The sequence below is a fragment of the Pezoporus wallicus genome, unplaced genomic scaffold, assembly GCF_028554395.1.
Source record: "Pezoporus wallicus isolate ANWC-B61680 ecotype Strahan unplaced genomic scaffold, APGP_CSIRO_Pwel_v1 contig_4131, whole genome shotgun sequence".
Taxonomy (NCBI): Eukaryota; Metazoa; Chordata; class Aves; order Psittaciformes; family Psittacidae; genus Pezoporus; species Pezoporus wallicus.
Genome location: NW_026641950.1, coordinates 10,763,134 through 10,787,201, shown reverse-complemented (window position 1 = coordinate 10,787,201; position 24,068 = coordinate 10,763,134). Strand labels below are relative to the sequence as shown.

Here is a 24,068-nt window from a genome sequence, read left to right as displayed (position 1 = left end):
AGATTCCTCCAGGACAGCACAACTGTAGTGAAAGTGATATGACAAGAAATTAGTCCTATCTCTAACACCTCTGAGGTCCTGTGTGTGTCACTCCTAACTAGTGTTCACGTTACTATAATTGTGCATAGTACAGCATCCTACTCCCTATCTCATAGGACTGTATTAAAGATTAATAAGATGATTACTGCAAATGCTATTATTAATCAAAACAGCCACACAAATGCTAAATGCTAGCTGCCTACTTATTGCAGGAACACCTTTACTGAAGAGGGGAAATCTGATCTGTTCTGGGTGTCTGCACTGCACAGCAGCGCCAATCAATAGATGAAATATCATTATTTTCTCGTAGAGCTATTATCTGCAAATAGCATGCTGGGTGGGAAGAACAGCTGATTGAACACCTACAGCAACCCAGAATTTATATTAGTATTTCTCAGTTTTCATCCCTAAACATTGATGGTTATAAGACTAGTTTCACTATTCAGCGTTTTTATGTGTAATTGTGGCTAGGGGTTCCAAATTAAAGTATGTGCTTTTTGCAAAGGTTCTCTACATAAATTGTAGCCAAGTATTTTAAGGCATGAGACATGGAAAGTATTTTCATAACCTTGCATCACTATACCTTTTTTGACAGAGGCAATAAATGTAGTGTTTCAATTATAGGTCTTACACACACTATTGGGCAACAGGCCAACAATTTTCATCTGTGTATTCCAGGACCTGTAGCATCTGTTTAGCTATAAATTCAGAGATGCTGCAGGTTACGGTCTTCTGTCAGGAAGATTAAGGCCTTCTCAAAACAGTTGAATCTAATTAATCAAATTGCAATTAAACTCCAGATTCTAAAACTAATAAAATGTAATAAAAGAAGGTATTTATGATGGGAGATCAAGAAGGGAGCATATGCTACTGCACTCATTATTTGTCTTACAGATATCTTACATCTTGCTCCTATGGAAAAAGAAAGGTAAAGATTATGTGAGAGAAACATAACAGACATGCAACTTATGCCTTTTCCCTCTCTCACCTGGAATAGTATTAATTTGGACAAGACAAGACTAAAGTACAGAACATTTTGGATTCCTCAGGAGGCTTGAAGCGATGACATTTCTGCTTCTAGCTTTTATTGGTTTATATTTTTTTAATAATTTATCTACTGTATTATTTTAATAGACTAAACTATAAAGGAGCCAATCGATCTTTAAATGTGGCTATGCCCTCATTTCCTGCTAATAAATTTTCATACACAGAGAACACACATACTTGTGTAACCGAAATATGTTTGCAAATTTATACAAGGAATACTAGATTCTGGGTAATGAAAAATATCTAATTTCAAATAAACATTAATGGTACCAGAAGTATTATCCTAAGTCAAATTCTCTGAATTCATGCCAGATGTCAGTTGCTAAACAGAAAGTTAAACACAATAACAAGGTAAGAAAAAAGCTCTTTTGTGTTAAACTGATTTTTAAGTAAACTTCTATTACTGACATTATTTTCATCATTTGGTTTATTTTGATTTTTTTTAAATAAATTTAATTTGAAAATGTTACTTAACAATATAAAGTGTCAAACCAAAAAGTTTTATTTTCTAACATTTCTTTAATATCTTTGAACAATCCCTATGACCAGGTTCATCTTAGCACCATGACAAGAAACTGCATAACCTTTCTGCCCAAAACAATTTGTTCAGCTCTTCTCTCAGTTGTATTATTACAAAACACAGAGAAATTTATGGGATTCCAAATAGACTTATCATTCTAGGTGCAGCAAATGAATGAGGATCTGTAAACTCAAATACCTACTATCAAAGGCAAGATTTCAGTGTTGAGGCTGTTATTTTTTACTCAAATCATCCTGTCACCTACAGATAACTGCCTTTCTTAATTGAAAAGTCCAGTGACGTGTTTTCATATGCCTGTGATAATCTCAAAAGGAAAGGCAAGTAATGGTTTTCATCTATCAGCCAAACTGTGCTTACTTCAGCAACTTAATCTTTTTAACAGAGATTTTTCTCTCTTAAAGATCAGCCAAACAGAAGACTTTCTGATCCAGTGCTTATATCAGCTGAAAGGCAACAGTACAGCTGGTACAACTGCAAGCTGCTGCAACTGTGAGCAATCCTTGCACACACTTTCATGGAGTGCTGCTAACGGTTTCTTAAAAAACTGATGTCTCTCCATTCACAGTCAGCGTTGTAGCTCCAGTGCCTCAGTGATGGCAAATCACGCCCCATGCAGGGAAAACCTCCTTATGGGTTACACAAGATGTATTTATCATCTGTCATCCAAACAGATCATAACTGTTAGCATTGACTCAGGTAAAGACTAAGATTTGGTGTTACCAGACAGTTACTTAGATCCTCTGTAAGTCATTTGCTTCTATGTCCTAATAACTAAAGCTTTTATTTATTTAATAAAATGAAGAGAACAGGAGTTCAGTGGGGCACTGAGACACTTTCACAGGGACAGTAAGCATGCTTTTATGAGACAAGGGATTCTGTTGTCTTCAGAATTTACAGCACATTTAGAGATTAAAGAAGCATCGCCTGTAAATAAAATTAACATAAATTGGTGGCAGTTAATTGTGATGTGTTCATTATATTCCAGTATAATAAGTAAACAGTCCTTCAACAATCACAGCATCATTAAAGGAAAAGCACCTGTTTCAGAGAGGTTACAAGGTCCTGGGATAATGACAGACAATATTGTCTTTAAAAGATTTGTTTCTCTGACTACACTTACTACATGATACTTGATCTCACTGTGCTTTTGCACTCTGGAATGGAAAAAACCCAACAGTTTAGTTAGGCTTTTAGGAAGCATTAGCTAATTATAGCTTTTTTAATCCCCTTCATTTAGAACTAGTTTCCAGTTTGTAATAGTTGAGTTCATCCCCATCTTGCAACATCCTACACGGTCATTTGCTGGATATCCTGTTTTTCCTACCAATATCCATTTCTGAACTCTCAATTCTATTAGTCTATCTTAACTTAGTGATAGATTCTGGACTATTTGCTGTTTTACCTTATTCACATGATTGATTTAACTAAAGATAAAAAATCAGCCATTATCTCTATGTCTTAATCTAAATGTCATGAAGTATAAAAACCATTGCACAACAATGTTCAGAATTCCCGAGCTCATGCCCACGTCTCTGACTCATTCTTCTTATCTTTAACTCTGGACATATTCTCTATGCAACACATTCTTTGAATCCTATACCTGATCATAGAAAATAAACAGAAAAGAAACCAGCTTTGCTGAAACTCAGTATAATTTTTATCTAGTGTTCCAATATTTTTCATAGTGACAGAGAAATGTTTTAATATTCCAGATGAAACTTCACTCACAGAACCCTGAAAACACTCAGATTGGAAGGGACCTCAGGCAGCCATCTAGTCCAACCTCCTGCACAAATAACAACCTTAAAATATCTCACATCTCAGAAAATATACTAAAATGACATATTTGACCTGCTTGAAAAATTTATTCTTAAAATGGTTACTAAAATTTTATTTCAGTTACTGAGATAAATTTTGGACAGAAATAGAAGAACTAGTGGTCTCAGTAGTCTCTGGATGAAATATATACTTCCAGAATGGATGGCCATGTAAAAAGAAATGTGTAGGGTTAATGTAAAAAAACCACCCAGGTACACCATATGCTGATGTTCAGTAAGAGAATAGTGAAACAATAAGCAAAAATGATATATCTAAAGTCCAAAGTCTCTCATTAGATGAGGTTAACCTTCATAAAAGGACAGCAGGTTTTAGCAGAAAAGCAACAATAGCATCACATGGACAAATAAGAAAGCATCCAGAGCACTACTTCTGCAAGAAAAATAGCAAACAGAAATTCTATGGTGGTTGTCTTTAGCAGACAACAAGACAAAGATGAGTAAAAGGACCAGCCTTCACTTAACGTTAGTAACTCCAGCAAAGTACAGCATGGTTATTATAAAGGTCAGAAATATTTCATAGAATCATAGAATCATAGAATAGTTAGGGTTGGAAAGGACCTTAAGATCATCAAGTTCCAACCCACTGCCATGGCCAGGGACACCTTACGCTAAATCATATCACCCAAGGCCTCTTCCAACCTGGTCTTGAACACTGCCAGGGATGGAGCATTCACAACCTCCCTGGACAACCTATTCCAGTGCCTCACCACCCTAACAGGAAAGAATTTCCTTCTTATATCCAATCTAAACTTCCCCTGTTTAAGTTTTAACCCGTTACCCCTTGTCCTATCACTACAGTCTCTAATGAAGAGTCCCTCTCCAGCATCCCTATAGGCCCCCTTCAGATACTGGAAGGCTGCTATGAGGTCTCCACACAGCCTTCTCTTCTCCAGGCTGAACAGCCCCAACTTTCTCAGCCTGTCTTCATACGGGAGGTGCTCCAGTCCCCTGATCATCCTTGTGGCCCTTCTCTGGACTTGTTCCAACAGTTCCATGTCCTTTTTATGTTGAGGACACCAGAACTGCACACAATACTCCAGGTGAGGTCTCACAAGAGCAGAGTAGAGGGGCAGGATCACCTCCTTCGACCTGCTGGTCACGCTCCTTTTGATGCAGCCCCGGATACGGTTGGCTTTCTGGGCTGCAAGTGCACACTGCCGGCCCATGTTCATTTTCTCATCAACCAACACCCCCAAGTCCTTCTCTGCGGGGCTGCTCTGAATCTCTTCTCTGCCCAACCTGTAGCTGTGCCTGGGATTGCTCCGACCCAGGTGTAGGACCTTGCACTTGGCATGGTTAAACTTCATGAGGTTGGTATCAGCCCACCTCACAAGCGTGTCAAGGTCCCTGTGGATGGCATTCCTTCCCTCCAGGGTATCAACCGAACCACACAGCTTGGTGTCATTGGCAGACTTGCTGAGGGCACACTCAATCCCATTGTCCATGTCAGCGTCAAAGATGTTGAACAAGACCGGTCCCAACACTGATCCCTGAGGGATGCCACTCGTTACTATTCTCCAGCTGGACATTGAGCCATTGACCACAGCTCTTTGTGTGTGGCCATCCAGCCAGTTCTTTATCCACCGAGTGGTCCATCTATCAAATTAGAGACAAGGATGTCATGTGGGACAGTGTCGAACGCTTTGCACAAGTCCAGGTAGATGACATCAACTGCTCTACCCCTGTCCATCAGTTCCGTAGCCCCATCATAGAAGGCCACCAAATTGGTCAGGCAGGATTTCCCCTTCGTGAAGCCATGCTGGCTGTCACCAAGCACCTTGTTGTTTTTCATGCGCCTTAGCATGCCTTCCAGGAGAATCTGCTCCAAGATTTTGCCAGGCACAGAGGTGAGACTGACTGGTCTGTAATTCCCCGGGTCATCCATTTTCCCCTTCTTGAAAATGGGGGTTATATTTCCCTTTTTCCAGTCATCAGGAACTTCACCTGACTGCCATGAATATTACAGAAACTGTCTAATCCCGTGTCCTCATTTTTTGCCTAGGAATCCTTTGTCTGAATGTTTGCTAACATCAAGAAGCACTAAAATAGCTTTGTTCTATATATCTGCATTAGAGGTACTCAAGGTATGTAAGTTAGCACTCTTATCTCACCAGGTTCTCCCACACATATATTTCCTTTTTATCTTCCCACATCTTCATTTCCAGTCCAGATTCATGTTATTCTGCACTCCTTAGATTTTTTTCTTCATTCCCTAATACTTTTGCAGGTCCTCCATTTTCTGTTGACATCTTACAGCCTCCCCGCAGACTCTTCAAAAGTTCATGGTCAGTTTCTAAAACACAGAACCCAAAATATCTTTATTTAGAACTGTTTTCTTATCACTTCAGAAAGCTGTCAAAGAGTGCTGTTATTGAGATCATCTGAGTGGCTTTAATCTTCCACTAAAGAAACACAAGGGTATAGTCATTTCAAATAAGAGCAGGAATTTCTTAAGACACTGCTAGTGGGAAGTGTGAAATTGGAGGAAACTGCAAAGAAACACACAGAATGTGAATTCTTCACAAAAGGAATAATTCTGATTTTTTTGCTATCATCTGTCCTGACAGGTACGGATGTTTTTCAGAGTTGCAGTGAAGCAGCTGTGAGCCTTATGGTTACCCACATCCCTGTTCTGTCAGCATGCAATAGGATAGGCAATGACCAGGGAGATGGTAAGGGATAGGGAGATTTTTTTAGGGTTTCTTCTTAACTTCTCTGAAGAGGTAAGAGCATGAATCTTAAGCATTCATTGCATTCCTGTACTTCTGGTTTACATGCTGGGATTGTTCGGTTGGGATGCCTGCTAGTTTCATTTCTGCAAAACTCTACACAGGGCTAAGGTGGGGTTTTTAAGGGCAAAATATGGAACTGGCATGGCTGTAGGTGGCAGAGATGGTCTAATGGCTCTGGGGTACTCATGAAATCTGTGGCATTCCTGAAACTATTCCTGTTTCTTAACAAATATGATTCTTAGATTGCAATTGTTAGTTGCAGCAGGTTTCAAACACAGAAGAGCTAACAGTTTTTTACTTTACTTTCTGAAGAAAGCACGACTTTTAACGCTCTGTCACTGAAAAAAAAAGAAAATAAAACCCAAACTTCTCAGAGTTCTGCTGCTCCTGTTTTTTCACTGCTGTTTTTCACTTGTCTTTCGGGAGATTGGAAACAAAATATTCTCAGCCGCCCAATGCAGCTTACAATCAAACACAAATTTTCTGTGCCATTTTGACAAAAATCCTAATAACAGAAATTGCTTTTGGACAACAACCATATCCTATAAAAATACTTATGTTAGGAGATGCCTTTGAATTGTCCTATTTCATCCAGGGTTCGGGTCAAAGGCATACAAGCTATTTCTTCCTGCTATTTCTTCACTGTGCTCAAGCAAGCAGCAGAGGGCACAGCTCCCTGCTGAAAGCCTCCCAAGCGGGAGGTTGTGTGACTGCCTTATTCTGCTTAAAACCTTTTCTGAAACGTTTCTAAAATGTATCAAAAGAGATGTTTGATTAAAACACTGCAGTTTCCACAGCCAGTAATACCCCTGACAGGAGGTGCTTCTCTTTAGCCAGCAGTTAATTCTGTACAAAATCATAAGGTTTTGTTAATGCCTGATGCAACTTCCAGAATACAGCTGTTACTGCAGACCACTTTAAGTATTTACATACTATTTTGTACACAACTCCAAAAATTGTGTATGTTTGGTTACCTTTGGCAAACATCTGCTCCTTACGTACAGTCTGAATTTATTCAGAAGCACTAGGAGTAATACTTGGCGAAGCTGTATTCAAACTGATTAGCAGCTTCAATTAAAGGGTCCAACCAAATCCTCAGGCTGTTACCTCATTCAGGTAACAATTTCCAGCAGTCTTATGGCACACAAATGTGATTTTCAACTTCTGGCCCCAAACTCTGGAGTCTGTGGATTCTTTTCAAGGTGAAAGGCAATTAACAGCAAACTTGCTTTCAGTAGGCTTTGATTTTCTCTTTGTTGGTAAATGTTTAAGCATCTGGAAATCAAAGAACTGAAACCCCCTAATGTAGAGCAAGTAAAATATACCATTATAGCAGTCTGTCTTTCTCTTTCATATGTTGTATCTGAAAAACCCATTAAGTCTGTTGCAGCTAGGTATGCTCCTTACATATTAAGGTACAGAATTAAAATGAAAGAATCAAACATAGGACTACCCATCACTTCTGACACAGCTTGTTTAATGCTGTGCCAATATAACTGCAAATAATCAATTTTTTATTTATCACCATGCAATGTCCACCTATAAATCTGTTCTGATATCTGTATGTATCAGTCGCCATTCAATATATTCCCTGAATCCAAGTTGCATAATGACATTTATAAAGTTTTGATGACATTTACTAGAAAATATGGATTACATAAGCTCACTTAACACTTGATACAGGAAAAGATTATGCATACTTCATTAGCTGGACACATTTTTTTTCCTTGCTTCAGACTTTGGCTGTCCTCATAACTGGGATAGGGAGTTACAGGACAGACAGTTTCATAATTTATAGGTCTGTCAACAAATAGGAGTAAAGAAATCTTTTATCTTTCACTACTTAAAATAAATGCCTAGTTAGTATTAAAAACTAAAACTATATCCTGTAGCAGATAAAACTCCACAGTTAAGCTGACACTTTTTCCCTCACAAAGAGAGGTCAGGTTTTATCTTATGCACAATAACCAGCCGTGCATAGACAAAAGTAAACTGTATCTTTCCCATTAGCAAAGCCTGGTGCAGGAAGCAGGAGAAAGGTAACACGAGAAAATACCTTGTTCACAACCATTGGGGTCCTGTTATCTCCCACCTTTATGCCACAGGCCAATATTTACTATGTCTTATTTTATTTTTAAATCCTTATCTCTTGCATGCTATGCAATACTTTTCACAAGAATAGACAGAGCTTCCTCAGACCAAGCAATGCCTGATAGCATGGAAGCATCCTCCTTCTATCTCAATCCAAAACTTTCATAACTTTGCAATTTCCTTCCACTAATTTATTTACAATAGCTATAAGGGAAGATTATGTAATACAGTTTATTTAATTTTGACCAGAGCATTACAAATAACAATATCTTAATTCTTTGTAAACATCACCTAAGTAGGATCACTATGAGACCTAGTGAAATATTTTATAAACTTTTTGTAGGATTTTTTCACAAATCAATTAATCATCAAGGTACATAGTATTTGGCAGTTAAAAATGCAAAAGAAGTCCTCTGAATATTCTTGTAATTTAACATTTTTCGAAAGAGTTTTTTTGTGTTCTGCTTTGTTTTGTTTTGTTTTGGTCTGGTTTCTTTCTGTCCAGTGTCCTTAAAATAAGACTTTTTACATTCATTCCTATACGATGTTCACTTTTAATTTCATACTTGCAAATAAGATCATTAGGTGTCCTGCTATGCAGAAAGTTAGAAACATCTATAGTGGTTTACAGGTGTAGAGCTATAGACATCAAAACTTTGCCCACACTCATCTGCAAAGCCAGGGATCCACTTCTATTTATACTTTGAAGGTTTTGCCAAGGATATCACATTTCTTTCATCCCGGTTTCCTGGAAAGGTGCTAACATTTTCCCTGCAGAGTGTGGATAGCCTAAAGTGTGGATGCAGTAGTTAGCGGTTGATGGAATACAGCTTATTAACCATCCATGATCTTCAGCTGCCTGTGCTGCTGGGACGTTTTTTGTGGTTGCTGTCTTGTAATTTAGTCCCACAATTCTAGTGCATTTGTATAACATAAGAATGGCTGGACTACAAGGACACTGGAGGAATGCACGACAGCCATAGAAATAGTTATAAAGTGCTTTGAATCATATTGTCTATCATATTGTCGGGTAGGAGAGGGAACTGAAAGAAGTCACCCAAATGGCAAGTGCTGTGCAACAAGTGGTAAGGTATGAGCCACAATTCCTAAGTTGCATCACCTTAGTTCCTGGGACTTTGTTTAAAGTCAAAGCTAATTTCTTTGTCATCTGCAGAAAAGCTGATGATACAGGCACATTGTAACTTCAAGAATTAAAATGTGTGGTAAATCTATTAAAAGAAATACTGGATTCTTTTCCTTTGAATCCTGATTCATGATCTCTTCGTGAGCTCAAGAGCTCCTTTGTAACATTAATCTTACTCTCTACATTCACACAGAAAAAAAAAAAATTGTTTTTGACAGGCTTTAATTTAAAATTGTAAGAACAGCTTGTACTTTAATTAAGAAATACTAGTAATTAAGTATTTTAGCAATAGTAATAGGGTCATAGTTAAAAGCTGAAACTTCAGGAGGTATAAAAGGGTGTAATGGGAGAAATCATAAGCCACTTGTGTTGGGTTTCAAGAAGCAAACCAGTTGTTGTGTCAGTCACACACTGTCTGCTGCATTTTAGTTGGAGGTCTAGAATTACTCTAAAGCCTGGTTGATGAGACAGTAAAAAGGTCACAATTCTAAAATCTTGGCTCCTCTTCCAAGAGATCATTTTCCTGACACTCTGCCATGCTCACCTTGTGCAGAAAGAATATCTTTCATAGTCAGAAAATTGACATTGATTATCTGATCAAGCAAAAGATACTGTGGACATTTTTCCACATTATATTCCCATTGCATCTGTATAACAAGTTAAGATTTATATTTCCTTTGCCTGTTATTCCTAAAATTTGATTCCCTTCTTTGTTAGAACATTCAAAATTATCTTGTCCAACTCTTCTGTATTTTTTGTCACTGACTTTCTTCGTATTATTTTGTCCCCGTATCATGCTGGAATGCACCCTCTGTTTCACTCAGACCATAAACACAATTTCAGATCTCTGTGGATTACTCCTAACTAGTCACTTGGGGGTTTTTTAGTGGTCCAGCCAATAGTTCTGACAGAACCTGACAGAAGGTTTTTGATATTATCTATATAACTCACAGTGACCAACGCTGCCTACAGATGACTGATCAGACAAGGAACTGAGGAATCTCTGGCTCTTTCACTCTGCTGTGATTGTGAACAACTGCAGAGGATTTGGTGCTGTGACTCTCATAGGAATGAAGGAATTTATCCTACATTATTCCAAAGCAATGATGATAATTGACATCAAATCTGGTCAAAAGTTTCTCTTCTGGAAGAAACACAATCTGTTTCAGGACAGTTCTTTAAAGAATTTATACATTTTACTGATGCTTGCCAAATCCCTCCCCAAATATGTTTGAAAGTGTTCTGATCCTTAAAGTGAAAAACTTTTGAGCCATGAATATCTTTTTCCCAATGTACGAGGCCTGCCTGTCCCTCCAGGACTCCTAACTGTCCTAGGGGACAGGCAGGAGGTTGGGAGGTTTACATGTCCCTAATAACCTTGTAGCTTGGACTTAAATCCCAAATCTTCTCATGCAGCAGGAGAGAGTCTTCAAGTCCTGAGTGCCTGGGATGAAAGTAGCATTTTTGGGTGCTCCTGGGCTGCCTGCTCTATGACGCAGTTCTCCAGAGCAGTGGATTGAATTTTTTTAGTGTCTGGTGTCAGGTTTGCTTTCTGAAGCCTCAAAACACAGTCACTGATACCAACCCAAGTCTGTTGCAAGTCTAAACATGGGAGTAATTTATCGCAGCAATTCCAGACCGTAGCAGCCAGGACAGCGTCAGGCTCGCAGTTCCCCTTACCCCAACAAGGTGCTGAAGGGTTGCTGGAAGACCCTGGAAGGGTTCCTGAGATCTTCAGACTCCCTGCTGAAGAACTGGAAGTTAACAGCAGGCCAGGTCCAGCAAACCTAGTATTTCCAGCTGATCTACTTGTTTTTCGATCTTAATTTCTCACGTAATTTGCACAGGAAATTTGCCCAAGGACCATAAATCGTGCACCCTTCACTTCCAGGAGAAATTTCATGATGTAGTGAAACACTGATACCATTTTAGTAATCTGACTAGTAAATTGATCAGGGACTAAGCAGGTGAAGCTGTCTTTCTTTCAACAGAAGTTGGTGGTGGTAATTTTCCCTTGAACTTTTCAATTCTGATAAAACATAATTTCTGAGCAACAAAAAAATCAACAGAATATTGCAATCCACCTATAACTGAGACACACCTAAAAGCTGTCATACTCCCAGGCATCCTATTTTACAGATTATACCATTACTTGCACAATGGTATCTGAAATTCCTGACGTCGGCTGCGGACATCTGCAAGAGCAGATATCAGTAGTTTCCTATTACTGAGAATAGTCTGCAAGAAAAACAGGAAAATGTCAACAGGTTCCATTTTTGCAACTCAGGATGACAAGGCAATGCCTACATAGTCTATGATAAACCTTATTTTATATAGAAATAATTACTCCATGCACTCTGTTCAAATGGTTACAAATATAGATAATACCACAACTATTTAACTGTGCTACCGTACTTGTCAATCATAAGGTCCTAAAAATAAAATCCTGCTTTTCAGCACATCTGAGACAGAGTTTAAGCCAAGCAAAATCCCATATGTGTTAGTAGAATTTAGCTTTAAAACAGAGAGTCAGGGCATGGTGTCTTATTACTGAAGAAACAGCTGATTGTGTGTATTCTTGAAGTACGAGATAGGACCTGCTTTAGAAGTTGGACTTCAGTCATGCACTTAATCAGGTATCAGTCCCCAGGAAGATTGCCTTGAAGATTCCCAGCAGTACAAGAATGGCTTGAGATCATTTCCAAAACATCTGAAGCTGGTAGCACTTAGTAGGCCTCAAATGTTCTCTTTTATTAATGAGAGCATTGTTAGTCATATTAATGTAATTATTTAATAATATATTGACCATTTTGTTGCACACGGACATTGTTATTTGTTTTCCCCCAATAAAAGCTACTGAGACCACATATTTATTAGAGATATTAAAAGTTAACATCATAAAATCCATATGTAAATGTCTTTAATCATTGACATGGATTTTCAAAAAGGCTGAGCATTCATTGTTTTCTCTGTGGTCTGCACTTTCATACTGTAATTATCCTTTGGATTGTGAAGATTTAATGTAAAGGTCTTTCGATAGCATTTGAATAGTTATAATGATGTATATTTTAACTTGGCATCTAAATCATATCTGTGTCAATATACGTACTGAAACAAAAAGTAAATACATTGCAAGCCACACTGTTTCCTTATTACAATCCTTTCTCTTATCACAGTTACTCATACCATTCTGAAATCATATGAAATCAATAAAGGTTGGTTAGAAAATATTACTGTTTAAGCAGGCGTATGAAAGCCCAGGCATAAGTAAGTTAGACATTCAGAAGAAAATCAAAGCAGACATCTTAACACCTTTTATCAGGACTATCATTTTCTTTAAAAGAAGACAGTACCTTGCAAGGAGAAAAAAAGGTGTCAAATTTGAACTGGAGTTATTGAAGGAACAATAGTAAAAACTATCTTTAATAGATCAGATTTATTTACATATATTGAATATTTATTTCCTTTCCTTATAAAAATTCTCCAGAATTACACGGATTATTAGCATATCAAGTATCTGTATTATGTATACAATTGGTTCTAAGGGAAACTGTCGTGAATTCAGTATTGGTACAGAATTAGAAGTAGGAAACTTTGATCATTTATTTATTTGCCTGGGACCTGACCACTGGCACAAGTTATACCCTATTGCCAGCAGAGACCATCAATCTCATATAAAACCCAAGGAAGTAAAAAAATGTGTATCTCTGGGGCTCTTCTGGATCACTTGGAAACTTTCCACATGCAAAAAGATTGTAGATGTTGGACATTCATTCCATCTGGAATTTGAGGATAAGGACAATCAATCAGATTAGTAAAAAGTGGATCTGGAGAGGGGATGTGAGAAATTCTTTTTTTCATTCTCTTTTTCTCCAATTTATATAGAAAACTACTAACTGCCTTTAAGCAGTATTTACATAGATTAGGATATGCTTGCTAACTTTGTTATACTAGTTGGCAATACACATTAAGTGTCACACGAGATTATGTTCTTTAAAATTAGGACTATCGGCAAAAGGACTGCCAGTTTACCAGTAGGAAATCATCAGGATAATCACTGATTTGGGGAGTAGAAGGTAAGAGGAAGGTTTCTAAGCAGTTACTCAATTGCGCTTTTTATTTTGTTATCAACGTGTGGTGGGAGATTTATGCATCTGTAAAAGTATAACCCCATATGAAATCATTCTGGACTCGTTTTTTTTCTTTATTACCTTGACAGCAAAAGAAGAGATTTCTTGGTGTGTAATACTGCATGTGCTGCAAGAACTTCAGGAATGTATTTCTAAGCATTGTGAACAGTTACAGGTGGGAAACAATACCTATTTGTGTTCTTGTAAGCAAGGAAATAATGATAATGGACAACAAACAGTGCCAATAACATCCGAGTACACCTGTGGTATCTCATAATCTAAATTCAGAAAGCATCAAGTACCTGTAGCTGTTACTTCTGTGAAGAAAGAGACCTTAAAAAACTGTCATAAATAAATTTTAGTGAGAAGTGAATTCCATGAGGTAGGACTGTTTGTTCTGCAGTAATTAAAATCCAATTACTGTTTTTGGCAAACTGCTGGTTTTCTGCATTATTTTTCCTTTTGTTTTCCCTCTGAAGTAGGTGTATTCACGGGTATTTCACCTGAATTTTGGAACTGTATCAAGGAGACATGCAGATTCACTAATATTAATGCACTTATATACATACCTAGAATTAAAACTTTCAATAACTTTGGCTTAACTGCATAAACTGTTGTGTTGAGGTTTTTCTTTGTTATGTTTTGTTTTGTTTTGTTTTTCTTCCAGATGTTCAAAAATAATCTAATATCAAGATATGTTAACATGTAAACATGGAGAAAATGGCTTGCAAGTTAAAAAATCTTTAAAATCTATACCTTGCTTGTCAGGAAGACATTACTGATTTAATTTTTTGTACCATACATCATGTATTTGCAGAGCTGAGTGGTGGACCTCTCCTTGAAATATGGAGATTGAGGCAGTTTCATTCCAAAGGCCAAACTGAAGAGCAAGGATCAGAGCACACAGTGGATGGAAGGATATATGCCTGAGAGGTACAGTCAATGGAAAAATGTCAAAGCCAAGTTTTCAGTCGGGTCACATACATCACCCCAGGCAAAAAGGAAAAAAAAATTAAAAAAGCATATGTGGATAGCTTTGATTGATTGATAATTATTTTATTGTGCAAAAGCAATTCCATTTATGCATGTGCAAAGTTGAAGAAACAAATTAGGGTTTGTAATCAGTACTTATTATTCTGAATTGAGATACTTGAAATAGTTCTTAAATAATGAAATAGATCTGGAATGTGCAGGTATAAAAGTAAGTAGCACCTGCTAGATGTTAAAATGTCAGCTGCAAAAGTACATTCATCTTAAAACTAAATCAGCTGCTTTTTAGAGAGTTTCATCACTTAGCACACTATATTTGTAGCTGGAGCTACAAGCTACAGGCATGATGATTATTGTAAGGTGTTTTTTTTTTCCCTGGATTTTCAAAATCAGCAAATAAGAAAGGAACCCAGAAGAAATTCACAAAGAAAAAGAGGTAAAAATATAAATAGCGAGGGCATCAACAGCTGTCAAGTACATTAAATGACTTCAGATAACAAAGCAAGGTCTGGTTTACAAAAATTAAGACCCACCTCCAAAGTAACAGCTTTTATTTGCTTTCCTGTGGCTTAGTGTCCTGCTAATAGTGATCAACACACCAAAAACCAATTCATGTTCAATCCATGTACTGTTATCTTTGGCAGCTTTCTAGATTTTAGGAACATTACAACATGACAAACTAATGAGATGGATTTTTAATTTAGGCATTAGAAACAGAGACAGAAGTGTGTTCCTAATAAGAAATTTTCCACTATTGAGAGTGCTAAAGCTATCTCATTTGATGCAGCCAAGATAAGGAAGGGGTGTCCCTTTAGAATTGCTTTCTGCTGTAAAGAGATAGTGCACTTAAGTTGTGTTTAAGCAGCACATGATTGTTTATTAGTTTGCTTTGAATCAATCGTTTAAAATATATGAAACAGTACAGATATTGAGTTGAAAAGCAATTCAGCTTTAAAAAAATAGCAGAAATTAACCCCCCCGATTTAAATCAGAATTTTAAGATTATGTGCATTACATGATTATTTCCGTGTTCTGTTTCTGTATTTTAGAATCTTCTGCCTGTATTTTAAGATGTATTGATATTTTTTGTGGCCATATTGCTGTAACATTACACAAATAATCCAGGACTAGACTACTGCCATAGAATTACATAGTCAGTAAGGAACTGCCAAGCATATTCATAGATGAGAAGGCATTTAAAGAAATTATTATGATTTCCATGTTCTGTAAGTTTTGGAATTTTATATTTCACACACAAAAAAAAATAGTTCAAGACATAATATGCAACATACTAGGCTGAACAAACTTCCTTAAAACTCTATAAAAGCAAATACTCTTGAATGCTTATTGAAAGATCTATTTTGAATACAAACCATCCACAGCCATGGCGTTCATTGCCATACAATCAATCTTTTTCAGTGAATGGGACTATTGTGAACAAATATTGCACCATGTGTAACAAAGTGCAAAACCACATTAAATGCTGTTTAATGCATTACATTTTTAAAGACATGGAATTAAAGGCATGCACAGGAAACTGTTAACAATAAAGTTGAGAAAAATACATGTCCCTTTGAAGCTGTGTTTTTCCACATCTCTGTGTTCTTACCGCTGAATTGCTTTCAGGAATACATGCAGTTCTGCCTACCCCAAGGTGAAGCCTGGATGCGAGTCCTGACAAGGCCAGGGCAATTCAGCTAAACACCATAAATCTGCAGGCGTTCGTTCACAAGCATGGTCTCGGTTTCACAGTCTGACCCTAAGAGTGCAGAGTGGTGTTTCTGTTTTACTCTAATTGTGGCATTTCTGTGTAATAGGACCAGCAAAAATGATCCTGTAAATTGCCTTTTAGCTTTATTTCACTCTCTGGAATGAAGACAAGTATTCAAATGCAGCTGAGGTTTCCAGCAAGCTGGATGGCTTGGCAGTTGTCACTTGTCCTGAAGGGCAGTTACTGACATACTGAAAACACATTGCTCTTCCCTTTCCTTAGCAATACTGCAGTCAGTGATGAGGACTAGGAAAAACAGGCCTTTCAGTTAAATCAGTGGACATTACTGTCTCTTATCCTGATTTAGCCCATATTGACAACTTTTCCCATGCTTCTACACTGATATTTTTACCCGAATACCCATTTCATGAGCTCCCACCTTTTGTGTTTGCTTTCCAGTCCACTTAGAGCAACGTGAACTTTCACAGAAAGTAGTTTTGAATTGCATGTGCTATTATTGTCTGATAATCAGAAAATTCTAAATCAGAAAGCCAAGAAATCTAGAACCCATGCACGTATCTGTCAAAATCAACTGAGACAGGAAAAAAAAAAACAAAACAACAAAGCAAAACCTCAAAAACAGCAAAACCATCTCTTTGAATGCTTTCAAAGTGAATTTTAAGGATAAGAACATATGATCAAGGCAACCATATACTTCTGAACGACAGACTGGTTTTGCACTGCTGATGGCATTAGTCTGCCAAGCAGAAGCAAAACTTCTTGTTATTTCCTCAAAAGTCCTAAATTTTGTCTCAGAGGGTTTGCAAAGCTAAAGTAATCAGCATTTATAAAGCATATTGTTATTCTCAATTCTGTTAGAAAAAAACTATTGCTACGTACTTAGGATTTTCTTATTTACAGATTGGCTTATGCAAGGAAAACATGAAGGCTGTTTTGAAGGCCTTGGATTCAGTAAAGACTAAGATAAACATCATCACAGCCTAATCATGATAATATATAAGGTAGCTAAATTGAATTATAAGCAGTCTCTCATCTGCCTTTTGAACACCTCAGAAGAATGCAGCTGAAGGAGGCTGTTGGGGTGTGGGAGCTGAAAGCATGATCCTGGGCATAAGTTAGTGGGATCCCATAAGATATTTGTATTGTTGGTGCTCCACCATGTAGACAGCTATCAGCTCTTTGGACGGGGTCTTCATCACAGTCTAGTGGAACGTGTCCCTGCCTATGGCAGGGGGTTTGGAACAAGATGATTTTTAAGGTCGCTTCCAACCCAAACCATTCTATAACTCTATGTTTCTATGTGTTCTTAGCTGCAATTTTCCTGTCCTGCCAGAAGCCATTGTAATTCACTATGGTATTTGGCTAGTGCTTTTACCAGAATTAATCTATATTCATTTTGTGGTAGGCAAATTCATTTTAACAGTGAATTTTAACAATGAAATGTACTTTAAAGTTTTTAATTAGTCTTCTCATTCCTTCTGATGTACTAAGTAAATTGTGTTCATAAGAAGCAAAGTAATTGTTCAGAGTGAAATTAATCAGTATTCAGCTTTCCACAAGGAGTTTATGCAACTCTATGAGATGTCTGTTGTTTTTTTTTTTTCAATTAAATTTCTGCTGCTAATAGCAATTACTAATGGGTTATTGTCGATGTGGCTAATAAAAACGGTTTCTTTTTCTAGTTTAGCTGATATATTCCCAATTAAATTAATAAAGAAAACACTTTGAAAAGAAACACTTGTATTAGAGCTATGCTACCAGTGTTTTATAAGAAATTGTGTGATAATTGCTGTTTTATTTCATCTGTAGATCTAATAAAGAATTCTTAGACATATGTCCATGAAAAAAATAAAGCACCTTGGTCTAGCCATAATACTTATGGCACCAATCTCACTATTTCTCAAGCAGAGGAATACTCTGCAAATGACCTCAGCAGTGGCAACTGAATTATGTCATAGAGCAGTGGCAAAGGTCTGAAGAAGATAACCAACTTCTATAGAAAAAACATAAAGCATTAGAGCAGGAATTAGGATTCTAGTTGACCTCATTATGTAATTTAAATGTTATTTGACTGAAATTATGAAGTACCTTCATTAAATTATGCGACCATTATCTGTTTGGTGCTTGCAGTATTTGTTTCTACAGATATAGTTTCTCCTTTAACATTTGCATGCCTGGGACTTTCCAGTAAAAGAAGCACTGTAAACATTCACAGTTCCTCACATTTCCTATAAATTTTCAAATCCATGTTCCCAACATATCCAAAAGCCAAACTGCTTTAAATGCAGAATACCACCGCTGCTGCAGTCAGTCCTCCTTTTTAGCTAACCAGTGTGTGTATCCAGCAACATGTGAAATGAATAACTAATTACTTGCCCAAATCAAATCATCTTATACCTCGTTGGCTAGTGCACTTTTGCTGCCTTGTGCCATTAGCCTGTTAAACACAATAACAGAAGTCAAGACTCTAACTTAACTCTGTGCAATGCCTTTGTAAGAAACACAATAAAATCATTCCAAGACCTTTATCGACTCTGTTCCATACAGGTGTCACATTTATAGATAGCTTTCTGTATTTAATAGGTTTTGAGATATCACAAGCAGTGTACCGGGGGAAAAAAGGGGAGGTCATTTGGTCTTATTCTACTAGCTTGGAACTAAAGGAAAAATTGTTAATTGAAAGTGCAGAAGAGTAAGCATAAGCAGCAGCTAAAATGTAATACTTCAGCTTAGTTTGAGACTTCCACCTTTATGAACAAGAGTCTTCCTTTTGTCAGAAAAGCTTCTTTTCTTAATATCATTCCCTGATGCAAAATCATAAACAAAATGGGAGTTACCCCATGAACATAGGAATGAGGAGCTCAGTACTCAAAATCAGTCTCCACTTCTGTGATAATCAAAAAGCAGACAAATCAACATTTAGTCAGAAACTCCTGTCATCCTCATCAGCAATACCTATTCCTATTACTGTATTAAGCCAAGCTAGCAAAATGCTTCCTTCTCTTCATAAATTCACAAAAAGGATTACAAAGAGGCAAATAATTCTCTCAGGTAACTGATACCTTCTTAATGAGTGATCCTGAAACCACACCGCTTGTCTCTGTCTTGGTGCAACAGCTGCATCATGGATGCAGCTGCATCATGGATGCAGCTGTGATCAGGAAAATAATAATTTTCATTCCTCTTGGTTCTCCAGAAGCAAAATCTGATGGTGCTCATGGGAAAAGTGAGAACAGACACTGCTGTATCAGTTTGACAGGTTTCAGAAGAGGCATCTTCCTTGTGATGGCAGTGAAAAAATTTAACTTCACAAAGAGATCACAACAGGCACACATTTAAGAAATAGGAACAAATCTGTTAGGCATAACAACAGCTGCCTATACAGAGCTGTTTCATTCAAAGTCTCTTTACAGAGCTTTGTAACAAGTGTCCTGAGCTATATCTTGTAATTTCTCAGATTGAGGGTGGGACTGAGCTGCCCAGCTGTGGGTTCAACCAGTTGGAGGCTTTTGCGGATGTGCATAAGGATGACAGAGAGTGGGCACCTGGATCTACCGTTTTTTTCAAGTTCTTCTCCAACATAAATTATTTCACCTGCTGCTTTTTTGTGCAACTCCTTCAGAAAATTACTTCAGTAAAATACAAGTGAAAACATCAAGTCGGAACAACTGTGGAAATCAAATGGACCTGATTATGACAACCAAGGAAAAGGAAAAGGTTGCTGAAAAACAGGCACAAGGATTAATGGTGTACTGCTGCACAGTAATGCATTCTTCCTTCCTTGCATGCCTTACTCAAGATTTTCTGCACTAGCACAGAGCTTAAATAAAATGCATTTATTTTTTGACTGCTGAAGCCATTAAATCCTTTGCAATGCTCTGAGGTAACAAAGAGATCACACCATAAAAGCATTTAAATAAAAAAGCTATATTGTGCCACACATTTCGCCTTAGTGTAGCTGGAGCCAAGTCAGTTTAATCAGTATAAGAAAAAGACATCTGTGGGATTGCGTTCACACCAGCACAGTGTACTGTGACTAATGTCTTTAAGTGCATTGCAGCACTAAGTCAGCCAAAGGCGTAAAGTTCCTCTCAGAAGGGTGCTAAGTGAGCCTGAGTGACAATGAGGCTCCTGCTCCCACAAGAGACTGAGTGCCCTTCATCCCTAAGGAGTCCCAGTGGCTTCCAGCCGACAAGCAAAGGGTGGTGCTACTGCAGGGTGCTGGCCTGCTGAGGCCATGGTGCCCGAATGTGCTGTTTTGGAAGCAGTGACAGCAGCAGCACGTTCTGATCCTGCAGCCTGAAACGAGCACTTCCCTCACCACCAAGCTATTGACACCTGATGACCCCTTCTAGATAGCCATTACGTTCACTTCCTGGTTTGTCTGTGGAGAGATACTGCTTGTATTTGCATGAATCTGTGAAATCGAGAGGCTGGAATATCTTATCCCTGATGTTTGTTGTATTGGGCAATGTGTAGCCTCTGCTCAATTTTCTCATAAATATACACACATACAATCCAGGGTGGAAATTTGTGAGCTGTGGAAAGCCCCAAGCTTTCCTCTCACTTCCCACCCTCAGGGGGAATTGGCTTTATTCTTCACATACCCTTGGAACAACGCTTACCACTCCTCAGGAGCTTAAATCTATGCCACCCAAACAAAAGAAGCCCGAGGGTGGCTGAGGGGCACCAAGAATGTCGCATGCCTGGTGGCTCTTGGCATGTGGGATGACAGCTGCTGGGGTGACGCCTCAGTAACCAGATACAGCAGGGCAGGGGCAAAGCGTGTGTCTGACAGAATGCTGCTGCACAGCATGGCCAGGGGACGGGCCTGCAGCTCTGCTCTGCTTGGCCTGCACCAGGGCCCGGCTGAGCCAGGTTTACCCCTGCATAGATGAGCACTGACCTTGTCAGCATCAGGTAAGACTGTCCTAAGCAGCATTTTTGACCTTTTTGTCCAAACTCACCAGCTGTGCACAGGAATCCTGGAGGCACGAGGACGTGTTTTTTTGAGACACCACAGATTTGATATGTGGTGGTGATCTGGCCTGCTCTTATTGTGACTGAAATCTTTAGCAAACTGTCTGCTGACTGAAGTTGGACAGGATAAAGCAGTGAATGAGGCTGAAAGACTGAATGAAGCTGAATGAGATTGAAAAAATAGTTTGGAATAACAAAATCTAATGCAATAAAACCTCATCTCTACCTGGGAAATTTGATTACCAGAGCAATGCAGAAACATGAATCAATATAAAAGACCAAGTCATGCCCTGCAAATACTTTTATGGATGGTACCTCTGAACATTCCCTCTCCTACCCTGCTGTAAACGTGCTCCTTTGGCTGGAGGGGTGTTAATCAGGAGAGAGCTGAGGGACAGAGCAATCTGGTCATCTGGGCTGCACCTTGAAAGCTGAACTGCTTCCTCACGATAAGGAGACACTAGCCCTTGGCACACCAACAATGTGCTGTCAGGAAACATTTAGATTTACCCTTGAAAAATGTGTTAGGACAGATTTGATAGCAGTGACACAAAAAGCTGTCAGCAACTGACACTAGGCCACCCCCGTTTATCTGGAGGTCCCCTGTGAGGAAGAGCAAGGAGGGGGACACCCACAGTGCTTCTGTACAAGCGATTGGACTTCCTCTGAGGGACACCAGATCTGCACATCCCCCTCCTTCCCTCACCAGAATGTGTGGTCTTCCATTGATTCACACCGTTGTGAAGCGTGGTCGTTTCTGCAATGGCAACATACTTTGGAGGCATGGTCCAATGGAGCCATTGTTTCTGTCTGAAAATGCACATATGCCAGAGGAATGTCTTAAATGGTCACACTTCAACTATTCAGGGTGCTTTCAGCCCATGAACAAGTATTGTAGGATTAACATTGGGCAGGATTTTACAAGGCTGTGAGCTAACAATGCTTCAGTTTGCATTTCTGTGACATATCCCACAGCAAAGTTTGTAACACAGGTTCTTTTGTCATTGGGTAAAGGAGAGAAAGGCTCCAGGGAAAGCCTCCGGACAGTTTTAGATAATTATTGCAAAGGAAAGCTCTGCCAAGACCTATGGAATTATTTCCTATTTCGGTCATTGTATTCTGCTTCTGGACTCCTAGGTTTCCCTAGTATGAACATTGCTGACCTATCCTGTTATCATTTAGCCTTGCTTCCAAGTATTTGTTGTATGCATATTTCTTTCTTCAAGTGACATTTTAACTCATTTGAGCATATCTAATTGATGAGAGGGAGTCAGAGAACAGGTATTTGGCTCAAGCACTCGCAAGACCAGACACTTACATACAGGAGATCAGCTCTAGACCTGTTTCTGAAATCTCATTTCTGTGATACTACAGCAAGTTAGGCAAGTTGTGGAAAGAGCATAGACTGAATTCAAATAATTGGTTCAACAGAACCATACTGCAAGTATAAAGGAGTATGTATTAAACCTAATTGTGTTCAAGACTATGACAAACATTCGTATTCATGTTCTTCTGTAGATCTGTAAGCATGCAGGGACATAGTTATGTGTCATGACAACTGCAAAGCCACAAAGAAAGGTGAGCTAAGCTGGGAAGAGAACAGCTTCTGTGCAGGGCTCCTATGCTAGAGGTGGCTCAGTCCCCCAGAGCAAACCCTGCCATTAAAACACAGCTTTCCAAAACCACCTTCCACTGCTCTCCCTGAGACAGACGTTACCCATTCAAGGCCTAAAGTCAACTCCTACACATCCAGTTTTCCAGGCTGCAAACCAGAAGCACCCTCTTTCTTCATACAGAAAGAAGGAGCTCAATTTCTAATTGCTCCTATCCTTCTTAATCTTACTTGCATACTCCTGGCTTTGACCGCAAGATGAGTTAGTTCTAGTTTGACCACATACCTAACAAAGACAGTGGCTGCTTCTTTAATTAAATCAGCATTTGCTTATGTGCTGGTTTCTGTGACACAAAAGTCACATCTTCAACTTCTGCTGAAAGACAACAGGTTAATGAATAGAATAAGCATTAATGCACCTGGTTTGCAAATGAGGAGAGGGACAAGATACAGAATAGGATACAGAAGATGCATTTTGGCACCTATAATGAAGCTTAGGATGAACGCCAGTGGCTAAATTCAGTAGAGAACTCCAGAAAGCAGATGACAGCCTGGCTTTCTCATTTATAAGACATTTAAATACCACTGCTGTTCAGGAATCCCACGTGCAGTGGTGCCCACACAGCAGCCAGCTTATGGAGACTTAAGTGACCAGACTAGGGACAAGGTGTCACACAGCCACTCCAGTGGAATTCAGAAAAGAGAGTGGTGCTGGTGAAGCCCTGGGTCCCTTTGCTGCACATGACACTTCTGGCACTTCTGGCACACACATGCTGTGCCCATACCAGCAGCCAGAGAGGGACAGGACTCGGACATGTTCAGGTGGAAGCTCCCCAACATTGTGAGTTAATACACTCATTCAAGAAGTAGGTGACTTTTTCCCACTCAACCTGAGGGTTCCGTGTTACCTCTCCAAGTGCCTTGATGGGCAGGCTTTGAAACAGCTACACTGTTTTTTGACATGAACTCTTCACTGCTATAACTGGGTAGTGCTTACATTGTGGTGTGATATCATGCCTCTCCATAAACTCAGAAAATAAAATGGTATGTAGCTACACTATTTCTTTTTAACTATCTAGCCATTGATTCGGTTAGTGGTTTTATACCTTGGATGGGTAGTGTTTTCCTTGCCAAATGGGAAAGGTAGCTCCTAGTGCCAGTAGGAAGCATTAGCTAATGTTTGTACAGTGCC

The 24,068-nt window shown here is 38.7% G+C and overlaps 1 long non-coding RNA gene across 3 annotated transcripts; it reads left to right on the top strand.

The window, feature by feature from the left end:
- Positions 1-11,613: 11,613 nt before the first annotated feature.
- Positions 11,614-17,488, top strand: LOC130608309 (uncharacterized). Of its 3 annotated transcripts, none has more exons than XR_008974506.1 (3): positions 11,614-12,068; positions 14,380-14,495; positions 17,185-17,488. It is a non-coding gene; the product is annotated as an uncharacterized LOC130608309 (long non-coding RNA). The 3 variants fall into 3 exon arrangements; XR_008974508.1 differs by lacking the exon at positions 11,614-12,068 and adding an exon at positions 12,137-12,151; XR_008974507.1 differs by lacking the exon at positions 11,614-12,068 and adding an exon at positions 13,464-13,508.
- The last annotated feature ends 6,580 nt before the right edge of the window (positions 17,489-24,068 follow it).